This window comes from Ascaphus truei, chromosome 1, assembly GCF_040206685.1.
Source record: "Ascaphus truei isolate aAscTru1 chromosome 1, aAscTru1.hap1, whole genome shotgun sequence".
NCBI lineage: Eukaryota > Metazoa > Chordata > Amphibia > Anura > Ascaphidae > Ascaphus > Ascaphus truei.
In genome coordinates this window covers 415,771,105-415,786,415 of record NC_134483.1, presented here as the reverse complement: position 1 = coordinate 415,786,415, position 15,311 = coordinate 415,771,105, and positions in this window count along the sequence as shown.

The following is a 15,311-nucleotide window of genomic DNA, read 5'->3' as shown; positions in this document are numbered from 1 at the left end:
ACCACCCCCATTACATCCGCTTGTGCTGTGACCGCTAGTCCTACCACAACCGACCCACTCTACGTGTTGTCCCATTACCCAAGTGATAATGTGTCCCCATGTTTCTCAACTGATTACCAGGACTGGGATTTGGGGGATTTTACGGCCTGGTCTGATGATTCCAAGGGGGAAATACCAGCTTCAAGACGAATACCTGTTGCTAAATCCCCGGTGTCCTTTAAGTCCTTTAGAGAGTCCTCATTATCTCAGTAGCCAGAAATGCCTGGAGTGTCATCTCAGATGGACACTAGGTCTGGTAGCCCAAAACCAGAGCATCTGTCCGGGAACCTCAATTTTGGGTTCTGCCAGGCCAAGGAACTGGCAGGAAATTGTTAATATTTAGCAGATCGGACCAGGCTATAATACTCAGATACCGTCCAACCCATGAGTACGAGTTTCCATATGTGCCAGAACCCATCATGGACGAGATTGAGGACAATAGATCCGAATGTTTAAAGCAGGTGGTACTGGATTATTTGAGGTCCAAAACTACCCAACAAGAATGTATTGATCAGTCCAGGGTCTGTACTTTCATGAGGGAATGGGTAGTGGGCTGGTGTATATTTAAAGATCAGGTAGAACTCAGCCAGCAGCCTGGTCCTCCTAAAAAAAAACACTTTGTATGGACCAAGGATTTCAATGGGCAATTAGGAATCTTATTGTTCTTCATGTTGGAAAACATCTGTACTGTATGTTATCATTACTGTAATCAGTGGATGATATGTGCTATTTTTTAATGTCTGTAATGCCGTAACAATGGTTAAAGTCTATGCCATCTGATATGTAACCTTGTATTGTATTTCAGGCTCCAGGTTGACGGATGGTGCCCCAAATTGGTTTCCAGTGAGGACATGGGATTTTTCACTTAAAGGAGAGTGTAGCCATGGCTGGTTCTGGCTATACTTTTGCCCCCCTGTCATGTAAGTCCTTGTAGCTGTAGGCTGTGGCAGGCTATCATCTTGGGTTTTCCCCATCCTCAGGAAGCCTCCCGGAGTGACAGGGGTGGAAGTGGAGCTTGGTCTGTGTGCCGCCAATCTAGGTGCAGACCTTGCCCTTATCCTCTACACTAGGGAGGAAGCCATTCCAAATTATAGTCATTCCAGGTCTCTCCCTCAAGGGAGTGAGACCGCCCTCAGCCCCCTCAGGTGGGCTGAAGATAATACTAAGCAGGCTTGGGAGGCCTCAATTCTGCCAGGAGGCCTAGGCACCATCCAGCAGCCTGGGGGCTTGAGAAAGCATACTACCTCTGTTGTATAAGGGCTAGCTCACACTGCCTGCTACGCGACGTGCGGCACTCTTTGAGGCTGGTGGATGAGAGTTGTCACACTAGAAACTACTTGTGGTGGCAAAGTACAGCATTGACGCAACGCCATAACCCAAATTGAAATTTCGGGCTGCAGTCACGTCACATGAGCTGGTTAAGCCAATAAAGGCAAACCAGTTTTGTGACACGTTCGTCAGGCCCCCCACCACGCTCCCCAATCCCCGCGACCCAACTCCTGCAGCAAGCTCACAAGCCAATAAAGGCAAACCAGTTTTGTGACACGTTCGTCAGGCCCCCCACCACGCCCCCCAATCCCCGCGACCCAACTCCTGCAGCTAGCTCACAGATCGCTGGTTTGCAGGAGCGCGTGGCGGAGGCGCGCAGACGTAGCAGCCAGTGTGAGCTCGGCCTATCATCTGCAGTGGAGGAATAAAGAAGACCTTTTGTTTTATATACCCCTGCCTAAGTCTCAGTCTATTGGGTAGGGGTATGAGAGATATGTTTCACAGTGGGGACTGTCTCCAGTACACATGGAGGCTGCTGTGAATGGAGGCTTTGCACCAGATAAAAATCCAGTCTGAAAACAACCAAAAGCCTGTCCGTTTCCCCATACCAACGCGGACCCTCAGCATCTCCTGGAACCTAACAGTTATGAAGCACCACATCACCGGTAGCAAAGGCCAGATCTTCCAGAGGAAAAGGGAGGGGGATGCAGCGCTACAGAAACATAAAACAAATTTGGGGAATTAGTTTCCTGTGCCAGAAGTTTAGAACATTAACACTAATTATTTTGTAACGTTAAAGTGGCATTCACTCTTGGTTTTTTTTTGGGGGGGGGGGTGGGGGGAAACTTTGTGAATCAGTGTTTTTTCAGAGCTGAACTGCATTAATTTTAGCTCTGGGACCCCCTGCTTATCGAGATACCTCTAAAGGGGCTGCTGCTGCTGCAATCCCAGCTGGAATTAACTTCAATTGGATGTGCATTGGGGCTTCTTTGTTTACTGGTGTATATTTGAGGTCACTTTCACAGTAGCACTACAGTTTGCAGAACTGAATATATAAATATATGATACTGTGGGTTAAGTTTGTGTATTTGACTTTTAGTAGAAAACCTGAAACAAAATAGAACTATTGCAAGTATTCCTGTGATTTAGTTGGCATTTTGCTAGCCTATTAATAAATGAACTAAATAAACACACATGCCGCAATTATCTTTGCTGCACATGTAACCTCCTTGTAAGTGCAAACAGCTGACACACATACACTGTTCCCTGCCTTTCGCCTCTCGTGTCCGTGCTCAGGATGTAACTTGAAATGGACAGGGCTTCAGCCAATGATTTTGGACTCTGCTATGGAGGGACTAAGATATTGGAGTCTTTAACAGTCCCTGGCAGAGCACGCACGGGCACAGTGGGTGCTATCTTGAGGGACCTCAGGCCGAGCAGTAGCCAGGTCGTGAGTAGTACGATTCGACGCACGCTGGAAGCCCAGATTGCATTAAATGTAATGGTTTGGCTATTACTGAACCTAGCTCCTTAAGAACTCTTGGATGTATGGCATCGGGGTCAGGTGCTTTATTCACTTAAATTTTATCAGCTGCCAATGGACTTCTTCCTCAGTTAAGCAATTGTTTGTTAATATAGAGGCTGTGGCTTCCTCCTGCGGCACTTGTATTGCAATTGATTCTTCCCTGGAAAATACAGGCACAGCATTTGTTTAATACCTCTACTTTTTCCTTATCTCCAATAATTTGCCTGCCCATCTCGCACTGAAAGGGTCCTATATTTTCTTTTCTAATTTTTTGTTATTAAGGTATTAAACATATCTTTAAAGGGTTAATCTTACTTTCTATTGCAATATTTTGCTAATCTGATTGTCCATTTGTAATTGTTGTTAAATTTCTTATAATTCTGATATGATGCCTCAGTCCCTGCTGACTTCGAATCTAAACACCTGCCTCTTCTTTTCCAATTCCTCCCCTACCTGTTTATTTAGCCACATTGGTTTAGACTTATTTATTTTATACTTATTACCCAAGGGTATACCCTGAGAAGTGTACTTTTCTAACAATGTTTTAAAGACTGCCCATTTATCTTCCACATTTTAGCTGCAAAAATATCACCCCAATGTATCCCTTGTAGATTATTCCTCGGTTTATTAAAATCTGCTTTCAATAATGCCCCTCTCCTGGTTGGTTCCTCAATAATTTGAGTCATGTAATTGTCTTTAAGCACTCCCAAAAACCTGTTTCCTTTTGCTGTAATGCTAAGCTCATTGCCCCAGTCTACAGTATGTCTGGATAATTAAAATAAACCATTATGCAAACATGACCTGAAGTCATGTGAAACATGATGGCTTCTCCATTTGCAAAAGTATTTTGGCTTCCTCTATCTCACAGATATTTGGTGGTTTATAGCATATCCCTACAAACATTTTCTTTATACTTTTACCTCCACTGCTATTTTGTATCCACAAGGTCTCTACATTTTCATCATTCCCTTCATAAACATCTTCCCTTATAATTAGGGTGACCATTTGTCCCAGTTTTGCCGGGACAGTCCCGTTTTTTTATTCCTGTCCCGGTTGCCGGTCCGTCCCGGTTTTTGGCCCTGGTCCCGCTTCTTGTAGCAGGATGCAGTGGCGCACAATACGGGGGCGCTGCGCGATGCGGCGGGGGCGGCGCACAGGTGGTGAGGAGAAGATGCGGTAGCAGGTGAGGATTTGCAGAATGCCGGGGGGTTGGGCTTTTGGAGAATGCCGGCCGGGCCACAGGGCATTGGTTGAAGGTTGCCGGGGGCGGGTCTTTGTAGGATGCCGGCCGCAGGGGATTGGTTGGAAGCCGGGATGGGGCTTTGCAGGATGCCAGGCCGCAGGGGACTGGTTGGAGGACAGAGCACACTGAGCTGCTTCCTTCTCAGTGCAGGTAGAGGTGTGTATGTGTCTCTGTGAGTGCGTGTGTGTGTATGTGTGTGTGTCTCTGTGAGTGTGTATGTCTCTGTGAGTGTGTGGCTCTGTGAGTGTGTGTGGCTCTGTGGCTCTCTCTGTGTGTGTGTGGCTCTGTGTGTGTGTGTGTGTGTGTGTGTGTGTATGTGTGTGTGTGTGTGTGTGTGTGTGTGTGTCTCTGTGTGTGAGTGAGTGGCTCTATGTGTGAGTGTGTGTTTGTCTGTGAGTGTGTGGCTCTGTGTGTGAGTGTGTGGCTCTGTGGCTCTGTGTGTGTGTGTGGCTCTGTGTGTTTGGCTCTGTGTGTGTGTGTGTGTGTGTGTGTGTGTGTGTGTGTGTGTGTGTGTGTGTGTCTCTGTGTGTGACTCTGTGTGTGTGGTTGTGTGTGTGGTTGTGTGTGTGTGGCTCTGTGTGTGTGTGGCTCTGTGTGTGTGTGGCTCTGTGTGTGGGTCAGTGGCTCTGGGTGGGGGTCAGTGGCTCTGGGTGTGTGTGGGGTATGACAACGGGACGCATTATGGCGCCAAGGCATCACGTGATGCCACATTGTCATGGCAACATGTCACCGCCTGATTGCAGTGTCTCGTTGTCGTAGCAACGGGGTGCGTCACGTGATGTTATTTGTTTTATAAATAATTTTTTAATGTGTCCCGGTTTTTCATTTTGAAAATCTGGTCACCCTACTTATAATAGGTTTTAGATCCGGTTTAACATATAAACATACTCTTCTATTTGCTTGATCCTTCCGAAAAAGGGAATAACCCTCTCAATTAACTGCCCAGTCATGAGTTTCATCACACCATGTTTCTGTAATACCTATGATATCATACTGCTCCCTTGAAGCAATTAATTCAAGCTCCCCCATTTTATCTGTCAGGATTCTTGCTTTAGCACGCATGCATTTAAGGTTTTCTCCAGTCAATGCTATTATCTTGTTGAAAGCAAAGAGAGATGCGATGCACAACCAAGTAATGAAGAGAGATAGGGTGAGTTCCATGAAAGAAATCTGTAGTTTAGAGTATGCTAAAATGGAGGTATAGCCAGTCACCTACATGTTTCGAACTAAGCGCTTAGAGGATCAGGATCATCTTGTTATATTGGTGCCTAGTGATAATTACATTATAAATATCTTTGAATTACTTACATGACTGTGGTATGTTTCCCTTTGTCTGACCTACGGACGTGTGTTGGATAAAGTATAATGGAGGAGGACTCTGTCCATAGAAAGAGGGTTGTGCACGCAATCAGACATTCAGGTGATAGTGGGGTACTAAGCTGCCAGTGCGCTGGTTATGGGGAGTTCCTGAAGTCCCCAAATTATAGGTATATTGATGACCTGTTCTTTGTGTGGACTGATACTGCGGATCAATTATTATAATTTTTTGAATATCTTAATAATCTTCGCTCTCCAGTACGCCTCACAAACACATGGAGTACACAGCAGCTTGCCTTTCTGGATGTCCTCATTACACAAACCAACGGTGAGTTACATACTGATCTTTACAGAAAGAGTACTGACAGGAATGCCATTCTAAGAGCATATAGTCACCATCCTCCTTCACTTATTGATGCATTACCATTTTCACAGAAAGTGCGTGTCTGTGATATCACGAGCAGAGAGGATAAAATAAAACCAGCCATTGGAGATCTGCGTAACAGATTCCTGGCTAGGGGATATCCTCCTGCAGTGTTGGACCGGGCACTGGACAAAGAGGTAAATGCTATCAAAAGGAGGAAGGAAGACAGACTTGTATTCACGACTACTTATAGTCAAGCTGGTGGTTTTGTAAAATCTACCATTTTAAAACATTGGCATATCTTACAAAATTATGACATCCTTTCTGCAAGTTGCTGTGCACCACCTATGGTTGCCTTTAAAAGAGGGAGAAACTTGTCAGACAGCCTGATACATGCAGACAATGAGGGTAACTCCAAAACCCCTCATTTTCTGATGGGAGGCAGGCCGGGTAACTTTAGGTGTTTGAGCTGTTCGATATGCAATAGCCTTCTTACTGGCAATATATTCTGCCACCCGAACAGTGGTAAAGAAATTAAAATCAAGGATAAAATGACATGTAGATCTGATTTCGTTGTGTACATAATAAAGTGCCCATGTGGTCTTCTCTACGTGGGGAAAACCATAAGAATGCTTAAAACTAGATTCATAGAGCATAAAAGTGTCATTAGAAAAGGTACGGATCCCTCTGTGCTACTGCAGCACTGTGTGGAACACAATCTGAACTTTTCACATAGTGTCTGTTTATTTTTGTTATTGTAATGCAAAGGGGTCATCTTTTTCTATACCAATTGAGAATAAAATAATAAAAAATAGATTAAAAGAAATAAAAGAATGTCACTTTGCCCATTAATGTCTCTATATTTATTACTCTGTAAGCAAGCATTCAAAACACCTATGAGAAGACAGCATGACTGCATCTCACTACTAAACGTTGGGATCATTTAGCAAATATTCTATCAAACACTGGTACAAAACAGCAACAACAGACTTATCGAGTGAAAAAAATCCCATTGTTTTTGCATGCAATTTTTTTCTAAATGAATTCTAGTGTTGCTTTTTAAAAAAAAATGTATTGCACCAGATTTTGCAGCAGTAAGACTTTGATATACCGTAAATCCCAATACAGTCTTGGTTGACCACTATGGGACACAGAGAACAAAGGAAATCACTCAAGAACCTTTCCTAACATTTGCTTTAGGCTTGTCTGGGTAAAGCAGATATCAGAGCAGCTGAACATTCTCTTGGCTGTGGTAGTCCAGAAGAAGTGCAGATTTGTTGTTGGCTGTGATACCTTTTAATGGATCAACAGGAGAGTTCTTTTTAGATTAAATTACAGTATTAGAGCTTTCAAATCCTCGCCGGTCTCTTCTTGACATGATATTACTGATTAAAAAAGAGACCTGTGAGATTACAAAAAGTCTGTACACTATAATTGAATGTATGAAGAACTCTCTTGTTGGTCCATTAAAAGATATCACAATCTACAACAAATATTACACATAGAAAAAACACAGTAGGCCAAAGGAAAAAAATAGATTTAAAATCACTCAAAGTTATCATAGATAGCCATTATTGACTGTTAAAGGCTCTTTAAGTGACTAATCCTCTTTCCACTAAAGCACACACGTCTGTTTAAATAATGACCAGCATCCCCACATGTTTAAAGCTATACCACTTTAGCGAACGGAGATATAAGCTGGAAAAGGTGGTAAATAATGTCAGCTGCATTATCATTCCAAAAATATCAGCTACAGTAAATCCCATACTCTGACATTCTTCTGTAAGGAATTGACTGGGTCAGTATAGTAATAATAATAAAAAAAAACTATAAGCAATTAAATAAGAGTAATAAAAATGTTTTCTTTACACAGGTGACATACTCACCTGGATCGTACCTGCTCCCTCCAGTATGTGTTGTTCTGCCAGACTAGGAAGGCTCTGCCACTATACTGCATCTCTTGCCAGGCTTCTCGGGACAGGTTCTCTCTCGTTCTCTCTCGTTCTCTCTCTCTCTCTCGTTCTCTCTCTCTCTCGTTCTCTCTCTCTCTCGTTCTCTCTCTCTCTCGTTCTCTCTCTCTCTCGTTCTCTCTCTCTCTCGTTCTCTCTCTCTCTCGTTCTCTCTCTCTCGTTCTCTCTCTCTCGTTCTCTCTCTCTCTCTCTCGTTCTCTCTCTCTCTCTCTCTCGTTCTCTCTCTCTCTCTCTCTCTCTCTCTCTCTCTCTCTCTCTCTCTCTCTCTCTCTCTCTCTCTCTCTCTCTCTCTCTCTCTCTCTCCTCCCTGCTCACATGCTCCTCTCTACCTATATCTCTCCTAACGCCACCTTCTGTGATGTCATCCTTCTTGGTATCTGTAAGAGGTCCTTAACCCCTGTCTAAAAGGGCTCCACATAGAAAGCTTGGATCTGACTGATGAGTCTAGCAGGGATCTTGTTAATTACAACTACAGACAATTAGTCAGCCACCACCTGGCTCATCAGTCAGGTAAAAAAGCCTCCTGCGTAAACTGCAGGGGATCTCTCTAGCACTAAGGAAGTGTGTGCTGACAGAGAGAGATTCCAAGGAACCAAACCCTCTATTCCAGGACACAGAGATCCCTGGAACCCGCCAGTGGGTGCACCACACGGACACCAAACAAGACCAAGACTGAGGAAAAGAGCCCCTGATAACAGGTACCTCTTTGGACTTTGGGTCAGAGGTTGATAAGAGGCCTAGCCTCCCAGCCCTTCAGATAGGGACTGGGGAGTGAGTCAGCCATTACAAAGGGATAGGCTGTTTGTTTATTTGTATGCTGCCTGAAAGCTGTGTTGTTTTTGGAAGATACGAGCTAAATAAAAGCCACTGTTTATTTCCCCAATCTATGTCTCCCTGGTTGTACCTCTGCACTCATTTCCTACAGTATCCTATCATCTCAGTCCTTCCCTTGGTTCATATTCATATTCATTCAAAGGTCATTTTCCATCAGTATACTTATTTGTGTTCATAGGTAGAAATGAGCAACATTTCTTGACGGATTTGGATCCACAGTGGATTGGTTGGTTCCTTTGGTCCGCGGATTTCAGCGGATCAATCTGGAAAAAGGCGATTCACGTTTTGAAGATTTTTTTTATTATTATTACCAATACACTCCACGGATTCTGCTACTCGTCGACAGATTTGTAGAATTAAAACCACGGATTCAGCAATCCGTTGACGGATTCAGCAATCCGTTGACGGATTCTTAGCTATCAACCAACGGATTGCTGAAATTGCGGATTGGATTCTACAAATCTTTCCATGGGCTGTATCCAATGGCGGTTTTTGAATCCGCGCAGACTGAAACCGCCCAAATCCGTTTGGGGATTTTACACCGCAAAACGTTTTTGGGGGTTACATCAGCGAAACACCAGGAAAAGGATTTGGGTGGATTCACCAATTTCTATTCATAGGGGTGCTATACTAAAAACTGAAAGTTTGTGGGTGACAGGGCTCACCAGCATCAAACAAAATAAATACAAATTAAAAAGTCCAAAATATAGTTGCTACTGCTTTTCCTGAGATCATCAATTCACGGTCCAAAATATTCACATCTCCCCAACAGCCTGAACCTTTCATTTTCTTACTTTAATTCTCACAATGGGTGTTCCTATACAATAATTTTCTAGTTATTTTGCAAATGGAATTGCATATCATGCTTCAATTTACTGCATGGTACTTAACTGCCCTATATTTGTTTCAAGTGATGTTACATCAAAGTGTATCTGTCAGCAATAAAATTAAAATAGGAAAGTGAAAACAGATGGCTTGGTAAGAATGTCCTACTGAAATGATATACAGTATATTTTTTGTTAGTCTCCAACCTATCCACAGGTAGTCAGCTTACTGCAAATTAGATTCTACATCTGTCTCTTGTAAAGTAAGTTCACATTTTAATGTAAGGAGAGTTGCGAAAAACTATTAAGATTTTCAGACATGGTCATGTGAACAAGGTCATGAGCAGATTCATTTATCAAGGCACTGACAAGACAAATAAAAAAATCACTTGCATGGGGTGGCATATGTGATGCGCTGAGTGCCATGGTCACATTCTAGGAGAACTTCACGCACAAGAGGCATGATCCATGGCATAAAAGATCCATAAAGGTCTCACCCGGCTTGCGGTACCGACCACACTTCAATAAAGTGTGTCGGTAGTGTATGTGTTACGGAAATTTCGTCTCAGCTGGCGACTGAACTTAATAATTAATTTCGGACTAACAAGACCCCAGACATCTCATTCTCTACTCTTTGGGAAGCAAACACAGCAGTATTAGAAGGATCAATCATTAAAATATCCTCACATAAGAAAAAAAAGAGACAAGCTGAAATGCTGTACACGCGGCTGGCAGCCCTGGAGACACAGCATAAACTAACACATGCAACATGTATATTAAGCCACATGATTAAAATAAAAGGTGAATTTAACCTCTGCCTATATGACAAACTAGAAGAAGCCATGAAATGGACCTCCAAAAGGTACTATGAGAAGGATAAGGCTACGCTTATAGTGCCGGCGAAGGGGACGCAACGGCGACGTTAGGCTACGGTCGCTGGAAAAATCAAATTGAGATGACTTCCAGCAATCGCGGCCAAGCAGTCGCGTGGCGCTTACTATAAGCGAATGCGACGACGGCAATGCATTTGTTTTGATGCGACGTCGCTGGCGCTGGCGACGGTACTATAAGAGCAGCCTAACAAGGCTCATGGCATGTTAGCTAGAAAACTGAGAAACAGACAGTCTATCAATAACATACACTCCATAAGACTGAAGGATGATTCCCTCACCTATGTTCCCCATGTAATTCTGACTGAGTTCCACACTAATTTTCAAAAACTATATGGGGGCCGGCAGGATGGGCTTGCATAGGCCTCCCCACCAGGAGTAATTTCCTTCTTAAATTCTTCTCAGCTTTCAAAACTACAGACCCATCGACAGACCACCCTTAATCTCCCTGTCTCCTCAGAGGAGGTCGCACTAGTCATCAAAAACCTAAAGAATGGTAAATCACCAGGACAGTGGCTTCTCAAACAGCCATTATAAAAATTATCCAACATCATAACACACGCAAATGTTTAATGGTTTCCTAAAAGGTAAGGAAATGCCAACAACCATGTCCCTGGCCAATATCACTCTTATACTATACAAGGTAAAGACCCAACCAACTGTGCCAGCTATCACCCTATGGGGCTTATGCAGAGAGGAACGTTATTTAATGTGAAAACGGCAGGAAAATAGCCACAGAATTGGAGTAAGTTATGGGCGTATGCTGAAAGCTGCGTTACCTCTTTTTTCAGATGAGATTCAAAATTGCCAAGTTTTTCTGGCTACTGTACATTGAACTCGCTATAATATAGGGCAGAATGGCGAGTTGCAGTGCATCTATGCTACCTGCATACCACCCTATTTTAACATGGCGAATTTACCAATCTCGCCACGTGTTTGGCAATTTTTAAAGTAAAGAAACCTGCTGTAGCGAATTTTATGAATCTCTCCATATTCTCTGCAGGACAAGCTTCTCTGGTGCGTATTTTCGCCAAAAGATGGCGCTATTTCCCTTCTCTATCCTCTCTGCATAAGCCCCTATATCTCTTATAAATTCAGATATAAAAATATTTGGTAAAATCCTGGCCAGTCGACTGAATGTCTACCTCATAGAGACAATTCACTATGACCAGGTTGGCTTTGTACCCACAAGACAGGCAGTCGATAACATCTGACGAATGGTAGACCTGATTTATAGAGCACAAACTTCCCAGGTTCCCACAATGCTAGTTTTCCTCGATGCTGAGAAGACATTCGACAGGTTGGACTGGAACTAACTAATAGCTCCCCTCCAAACTTTCGGACTCACAGGTCCATTTCTCACAGCCATCCGTGATCTATATCAAAAACCCTGAGGAAAGATTCGATATTCAGAACGTCTTTCCAACCCAATTGTCATAGAAAATGGAACAAGACAGGGATGTCTACTATCCCCCTTATTATCTGCTTTATCCATTGATCCACTAGCAGCCCATATAAGATTACATCCTGATATCCGAGGGGTACAGCAGAAACAACTTTACCATACGGAAGTGAGGTGGTTGAGTCGAGGACGTGTGCGCCAGTGTTTCGTTGCTTTAAAAGAGGAAGTAGCCAAATACTTAAAACAAGAACAAGACAATTTCCTGAGCTTGAAATTATGTCCTGGAATCATGATCTTTTCTTCTTTTGTGACGTTACAACATATCTAAATAACCTCAACATTCAACTTCAGGGAACAAATAAGCTTATATTTCAACTTTATGCAGCAGTGAAGGCTTTCAAAATTCAACTGTAGCTTTTCAGAAGTCCGCTGCTGAAAGGTGAAATGTGTCACTTTCCCACTTGTGCACAGCATATACCTCAGCACAAGCACACCAAGCTAGAAGAAAAATATGCTATGAAAATTGATGGTCTGATTGAAGAATTTGACAGAAGACTCACTTTGTCTAAAGAAGAAGACATTCAATTGAAGATGATTGAAGATCCCTTTTCAGTGGATCCAGCAGACATGCCATTCAATTGCAGTTGAACATTATTGATCTGCAGTGTTCGACAGATTACAGAAATAAGCACAGAGAAAGCAGTCTGCAGGAATTCTACAGCAGTATGGACAGTGAAAAGTACCAAAATCTTATTGGCGCTGCAATTAAAACATTCAGCATTTTTGGCAGTACCTACATTTTTGAACAAATGTTCTCTACAGGCATACCCCGCATTAACGTACGCAATGGGACCGGAGCATGTATGTAAAGCGAAAATGTACTTAAAGTGAAGCACTACCTTTTTCCCACTTATCGAGGCTTGTACTGTACTGCAATCGTCATATACGTGATTAACTCATGTAAATAACGCATTTGTAACAGGCTCTATAGTCTCCCTGCTTGCGCACAGCTTCAGTACAGGTAGGGAGCCAATATTGCTGTTCAGGACGTGCTGACAGGCACATGCGTGAGCTGCCGTTTGCCTATTAAGCGAGATGTACTTACTCGCGAGTGTACTTAAAGTGAGTGTCCTTAAACCGGGGTATGCCTGTATCATGAAAATGAACAAAAACAAACAACGTTCTTGTTTGAATAATGACAATTTGGAAGACATTTTGAAGACGTTTACTACAAATATGAACCCGGAATACAACAAGCTTGTTGCTGAAAAGAGGTGTAATACCTCTCATTAAGTTTGTGAGATGATTAGGAAATGTAAAGTGTTTTAAATGTAATTTTGTTTCAAGTAAACATGGTAAATAAATGTATAATGTTGAATAATAAATGCTGTTTACCCGTGCAGCCGAATCTGTTTTCCTTGGAGCATTTCGGCCCTTCTCACTTTACAAGTTGTGCAGGCCTGCTCTATACCAACCAAGGTCATTAATAACCAAGTTAAAACTCAAGTTGTCAAAGTACCGATGCTTGAGGTGCTCCACTTACAATTTTAACCCAACCTGAAAAAGTTCCATTTATGACAGCTCTCTGTTGTCTATCCTTCCACCAGTTTTCAATCCAGGTGCAAATATTTTTTACTGAGACCAAAATCTTTTATTTTGTACACTAATCTCTTGTGTGATCAAAGCCTTTGCAAAATCTAAACAGACCATATCAACTGCATTACCTGGTCTAAATTCCTACTTACCTCCTCAAATAAACTAACATGATTAATTTGGCATGATTTATCCTAATAACCTTTATACACTCATAAATAAGCTTTTCTAACAGTGTTTTAAAGACTGCCCATTTACAGTATCTTCCACATTTTTCCCAGCAAAAACCATCATCCCAATTTATTCCTTGTAAATTATTCCTCAGTTTATTAAAATCAGCATTTCTAAAATGTTAAGTCTTTGTTGAACCCATATAATAAGGCTTTTGATAATTTATTTGATATAGTATAATACCATATTATGATCACTGTTTTCCAAATGTTCCCTGACTTGAATATTTGTTATTACTTCTACATTGTTTGAAATCACCAAGTTCAATAATGCCCCTCTCCTGGTTGATTCCTCAATAATTTGGGTCATGTAATTATCTTTAAGCACCCCCAAAAAACATTATTATTTTAGTAGCAATGCTAATCTCATTGCTCCAGTCTATGGCTGTCCAGTCTGGATAATTAAAATCAAACATTATGCAAATATTATCTAGTTTTGATGCCTTCTCCATTTGCAAAAGAATTTTGGCTTCCTCTATCTCACGGATATGTGTTGGTTTATAGCATACCCCATCAAACATTCTCTTTATACTTTTACCTCCACTGCTATTTTCTATCCACAAATAGGATTTAAATCCTGTTTAACATATAAACATACTCCACCAACTCTCCTATTTGTTCAATCCTTCCAAAAAGGAAAAAACTCTCTAAATGAACTGCCCAGTCATGAGTTTCATCCCACCATGTTTCCGTAATGCCTATTACATCATACAGCTCCCTTGTAGCTATTAATTCTGTCTCCTCATTTTATCTGGCAGGCTTCTTGCATTAGCAAGCATGCATTTAAGGTTTCTATTGTATTCTGTGCTATTGTTATTTTGCCTGATCCTACCTTTCTACTCAATTGGATTTAGTCTTTAAAAGTTTTCTAGTATTAACTGTATTTCATATGGGTGCCTCCCTGCTTGCAAAACTCAGACTCCCCCCAACTCCACCCAGATGACCTATAGCTATTTCCCCATTCCTATCTATTCTGTCTAGTCCACTAGTCCATCTTGCTTGTGAGGCCCCATCCACAGAAAAGTGGCAGACTAAGGAGAGCAAAAGACTTGGGCTAAACCAAAAACTATAAAACAGATGTAGCCAAGTCCCATTGGACTACAAATTCTATGGCCCCTTTAGCACTGTAAGTCCCAGTAAAGAGTGGGCAGTGTTGGGAACAAATCCTGCAGGGCCTGGTTATATTGTTATATGTGTGTTACCTAATAAAGTACAGGAGTAGCCTTACAAGGGGAGCCTATTACTGATAGGAGGCCGGCTTACAAGCCACTCCCCTGGGAAGGAGGGGGTTTCCCTCTAGAGGTTAGAGGCTATGAGGACACCGCAGTACGTCTCCCCTGGACAGGAGTGGGCTGAGGCCTTGCCCTGTTAGGGGGCAAGGTATGCTGAGGAGGGGTGCTCAGGTCCTCAAGCCCAGAGTACTGCCTTCAGGGAATGGAACCTGTAACGCTGTACTGAACCAAATAAACCCCAGTTATATTATCTCTGGTGTGATGTTTGGAGTGTGAGTACATAAGTAGTAAGTTAATTGCCTATGAAGTTCATCCTGGCTGCACCAGGATCCACCTGGGCTGGAGGTGATGCGCGGACTGAAAAACCATCACTAAGAGCCTGTCCTCCCTATACCATCACGGAGATCTCAGGCCTTTTGCTCTACCTAACAGGTATGCACCAGCACCAGAATACACCGGTACCTTTATGATCTCACAGGTTGGGGGAAAAGGTGCTACACAGGTTTAGGCACATGTGAAGGAAATATTTATCAACAATAAAGAGTAAGGAACCTCTCATGATTATACGCTATAGCCTAA